Raw genomic sequence first — 5,727 nt, forward strand, 5'->3', positions numbered from 1 at the left:
CCCACTATCTATCTTAGGGTTCAGGGTGGGGGCGGTGGTTACCGGTGGTGGCGGGGCGGTGCCGTGGGGATCACCGGAGAAAAAGCTCAGCACGGGGGGCCCTAGAGGGATGGATGGCCGGGGCGGAGGTGGACCGGCGGTGGGGAGTGTTTTCGGGCAGGCGGGGCGGTGCACCGCCGGCCGTGGGCGGCGGGGGGATGCTGTTTGGCCGGTGGTGGCTGGCGGCTCAGGGGGGTGGAGGTTGAATATGAACTGCAGGCCCTTGATTTCGTATCCAACGGCTGCAAAATCGACTGACCAGAGATGAAAAAGTCAGTCAACTGACATGTAGCCTCACCTTGCTAGTGCGTTCAATTTCGACGACAAAATTTTGTTTCGACAACAAAATTTTGTTTCGATAGTTAAGTTCAGTTTCGACAATTAAATTCAATTTCGACAGTTAAGTTCAGAGATGAGCGGCTGATGTATTTTACATCTAGCACTTTGTGGTTATGTATTTTACGTCATGTATTGGAGATGCTATTAGAATTCCACTCAAGTTAACGTTGTCTCTCTTGTCCTGCTTCAGCCTCGGCGTCGTACAACTCACCGGAGCTGCTCCAACGATGAAACCCTCCATCACAGCGGAGCAGTACCTCGAGCTCCATCTCCAGACGCCTAAGATCTTCTTCCCCTCCTCCGACAGCCAAGTCATCCGGAGCATCCTCACCGGCCAACCCAATCACGCTGAGATCGACATGGTTTCGCCAAAGAGGTTGTACACTTGTTGCATCTCTTTTTTACTCTACATGTTATATATATTGTCCACTGAGCACACATAGTAACGGGAAATACGATTATTTTATCCTACTATATGACAAGCAGTGAGGTACCAGACAACTTAGCTTTCCGTGATGGACTCTCTTGAATGCCATCATTATTTATCTCTGCGCGTTTGAGCTATGCATTTGTCGATGGCCCTGGGAGTTGAGCTAGTAGGGAAGTGGCCTGGGTCCAAAGTAATAGAAGTAGAACAAAAACATTTTTTTAGTGTAGGCTTTTCCTTGCTCAAGCCTGCCTACTAGAATCGCCAGTGCTTGAAAGGAAAAGTGAATGAGAACCTAGGAATTGGAAAGTTTCCTATGGTACTACTATTCATGAATTTGGTTCAAAGGAATGGAGCAAAGGAAAACTGTAGGATTTGTTCCTTTAGTGTCTCCTTGAAAGAAAAAATGTAGGAATTTTAATTTTCACTTGTCCTCCTTTTCAAATTCCTATTCATGAAGCACAAGACTAAGAGATAGTAGCATCCCGTGATCTTCCAATTGTTGTGAATCAAACACCCAGATTGTTAGAAATCCTGTGTTTTTAAATTCTCTGTTTTGCACGTGCATTCCTATCCTACTCATGTCTATTTCCTATCCCTGCATTGTTGGAATCCTCCAATTCAAATGAGCCCTTACAGAATTACTTCTCTTACACATAGTTGTCAAAGAAAACCTTGCGTGGTTTGTCCCGCTCCTGCTGTGCCGTCGTCCACCCCAGCTCAGCTGCTCCAACAACAGAAGGGTCCAGCACAACAGGGATCCGGCCTCCAAACTGTCTTTCGCCGCCTTCTTCCCCGCCGCCGGCAGCCATGAAAACTGCATTACCATCATCAACCGAGCAGATGACCTCGAGGACTACACAGGTCCGCAAGAGAGGTCACACTCTTTCGTGTCTGCTTATGTTATGCATCGCTTAATATTACATGCTACTTTATCATCCTGTTCATCGATTAGACTCTAAGTCAGCTCCAAACTAATGGTTAAACTTGAGTTTTTAAATGGTTGTGGGGTACATATCGGGGCCGCAATCAATAGTATGTATCTACTATCTGGTTAATCTCTGGTGTCTACTATGAGTTTCATGTTGGGTGGGAAACAAACAGTAAAGATGCCATTATCTGTATTTTTTAACTGAAGCCATTATCTGCCTGCTATTATTGGTTTTGGGTCTGTCCACAGGTTGCTACCATCACTCTGGATTTCTGCATGCACTCCTTACATAATCTCACTATGTTTTATTCCTATGCATGACAGTTATTGTAAACAATGGAACTGAACATGTAGAGCAAAAGAGACGAGCCTTGCATGGCAATTTCATGCAGACGTCGCTCCATGGTAGGTGCAAAGGCAGCCCCCCTCCACGCATTTCAGATTGTAATCGAGAGGAAGATATCTGTTCTGAGGGGGATTCAGAAAGAGAAGACAACTCCTATTTACCCCCTGAGGACTTCGCTCTAACTTGGCATGTTGATGTTGGTTATATCATGCATATGGTGCCTTGCATTGCTTACTTTATACATCAAATATGTCATCTGCTTAGTTTAGACATCCTTTGTGCGAATGCCATCTGTTTAGTTTATTCATCGTTTATGTGAATTATGCAACGCCATCTTTTTTAGCCAGGCATCATATATGTGAATTTTGCAATGCCATCCTGCTTAGCCAGTCATCTTATATGTAAATTATATCAGGCCATCCTTTTTTTCCGTTACATATTACATCTGTCAACAATGTTAGTACATTCAACTGCTCTTCATGTGCATGAGCAATTTGACACGGTGATGGCAAATTCTGGAGTGAAAACAAGGTCTTCAGAGCAGACTATGCTATCTGACGAAGCACATATCTCGCTGGTTACAGATAGCTCCTAAGAAGAGGATTCAGAGACAGATGACCAATCCTATTCCCCCTCCCAAGGTGTATGCTCTAACTTGGCAGGGTTATGTTGCTCATATCGTGTGTATGGTGTCTCGTGTTGCTATGTAATTTGATTAGTTTAGACATGCTTTGTGTGAATGCCACCTGTTTAGTGTCTAATTACCATATATGTGAATTATGCATTGCCATCTTGTTGCAAGACATTATATATGTGAATTATACAATGCTATCTTGTTGCAAAGGCATTATATATGTGAATTATGCAATGCCATGCTATTTAGCCAATCATCATGTATGTGAATTATATCATGCTATCATTTTTTGTATTACGTGTTCCATTTGTTGACAACGTTTGTATATTCAACTACTCTTCCTGTGCATGAGCCATTTGAAGCGGTGATGGAAGTATCTGGAGTGAAAACAAGGTATTCAGAGCAGACAATGCTACCTGCTGAAGCGGACATCTTGCTTGTTACAGAGAGCTCCTCAGAGGAGGATTCAGAGACTGATGACCAGTCCTATTTCCCCCTTGAGGTCTATGCTCAAACTTGGCAGGGTTATATTACCCATGTCATGCATGTTGTCTTGCATTGCTTAGTTTTTACATCATATATGGATTTCCATTTGCTTACTTGCTTACTATATAAATCATATATTTGAATTATATCATGCCATCATGTTTACATAGTACATACACATCATCTATCTGAATTATGGCATGGCAACCCATTTAATAAAGACATCATATAGTTATATCATCTCATCCTATTTAGTGTTTACAGTCATCATATTTTGAATTATGGCATTCTATCCGTGAATGTATGTGAATTATGGCATGCCAACCTATTTAATAAACACATTATATAGTTACATCATGTCATCCTGTTTACATAGTCATCATATTTTGAACTATGTCTTTCCGTCTTTTTTAGTTAGCCATCATAATGTGAAATTGTGTCATGCTATCCTGTTTAGTTAGCCATCATATATGTGAAATTGTGTCATCTTATCCTGTTTGGTTAGACAACATAAATATGAATTATTTCATGCCCTCTTTTATTCCCCACTATCCATTCCACCTGCCTATCATACAATGTCTATACCAGGTCAAACGGGCCAACCTTTTCATGGGAATGGGCCTCTGTTGGGCCGTGCCATGTGTCGACGTATCATAGGCGCTTTCTGTCCAATGAGTGGATGACATCTGTCCCAACGATGAGCCGACACACGTTTCCTCCAGCCAAATATTATTTTACACGTGGAAAATCCCCATTGGTCGGGGCTATTAACGGGTTATCGGATCGAAAACCCGACCCGATAGCTTAATGGCGTTCCGTTACGGTGAATGCCACGTGTCGGTCACCCTTGACGAAAGCACTTCTGTGACGCGCGATTTATCGTCATGGAAGTGGACACTTCTGTGATGATAATTTTGGTAATGTCATGGAACACTTCTACGACAGCACATGTATGACTATCTTGATTCTGTCATAAAATTGTCATGGATGTACATGCATGATAAAAAACACGGCCTACTGTGACAAACACGTATCATCACGGAAGAGTATTTGTTTTGTAGTGGTCTCTCTGTCTCTCATTGTTTCTGCGTTCCAGATTCTGGACTTTCACCGTTTCTTATATTCCCGGAGATCCGTAACTCCAATTGGGCTGAATTTTGGATACGATCTCTATCCGAATATTAGCTTTCTTGCGGCGGAAGAAGGGCACCAACCGCCTTACGGGGTGGCCACGAGGGCCCAGGGCACGCCTGACCCCCTGGGGCACGCCCCCTGCCTCCCTGCCCCCTCGGGCTTCGTCTCGTGTTGATTCTTCTTCCCAAAAATAATAAATATTCCAAAAAATATCTCCGTCTGTTTTTATCCCGTTTGGACTCTTTTTGATATGGGTTTTCTGCGAAACAAAAACATGCAACAAACAGGAACTGGCACTGGGCACTGGATCAATATGTTAGTCCCAAAAATAGTATAAAAAGTTACCAAAAGTATATGAAAGTTGTAGAATATTGGCATGGAACAATAAAAATTATAGATACGACGGAGACGTATCAGAGGATGATGGGTCCGACTAGGTGTTGGATACACTGTCCCTGGGTGACGTCGGCAGCACCATCATCTGCACCTGGCCTCCTTCTCGGCAGAGCGATTTGCCAGGGGTAGCTCTTGGCAGTGGCTTCCCAAGCCAGCTCCTTGAACTTTTCGGGGCTGCCGCCTTTGGTGGCTGGCGCTGGAGGGCCGGAGAAGACGAAGAAGGCGGGTGGCAGGCCATCAAGTCGTAGTATGATGGCATCGACGCTTTCGTCTCGTATTGGCGGACCGCTGCCTCATCTTCCAGCTTCTTTCCTGACACAATCATTACCAGCCTGTTCTTGACGGCCGCCGGGAGGTTCTCTTGGTGTCTTCTACTGCTCGTACCTCGCCTAGGCACTCTTTTTGCCCTCCTGCTATCCCGGTCCGCTTCCTGAGGAGAGGGACAAGAAAGGGATTACGGGCACCTTATCTTTTTTAAAATCTTAAGACCGTGGGCACTTGTCGAATTTATACTTTGCAATCCCTTGCTTATGTTTACATTCCGTATGAATTGTACTTGTTAACAACATATTAATGAAGAAAAGGGTGCTTGCCGGGTTCTTTTGTGCGCGAGCGAGACTCACACCAAGGAACGAGTCCTTGTTATCTTAAGATAAACATCGTCACCTGGCAACAGACCTTGCCGTCTTCCCGCTCCATAGATCATGCCCTTAGGGGCGGAGTAGGATTAGGCCCTTCGTTTGTTTCCCTCCCATCACACTACAACCAAGTTCCGCCCCAAAGAAGGGTTTTTGGGCACGGGAGAGAGGGGGCACGGTGGTACAGGAATGAACGAAGTTTTGTACGTCCAAGTTCCATACGGAAGTACATAGCATGGGATAAAAGACTTATCTAAGTCTGTGTGACACCCGGATATTTAAGCTACAGTAACCCTCCACTGATGTCGCCACGTCACCACGATTACTATTCGTAAACTTGCGTTGGTTCAAACCCCG

The sequence above is a fragment of the Triticum dicoccoides genome, chromosome 2B, assembly GCF_002162155.2.
Source record: "Triticum dicoccoides isolate Atlit2015 ecotype Zavitan chromosome 2B, WEW_v2.0, whole genome shotgun sequence".
Lineage (NCBI taxonomy): Eukaryota > Viridiplantae > Streptophyta > Magnoliopsida > Poales > Poaceae > Triticum > Triticum dicoccoides.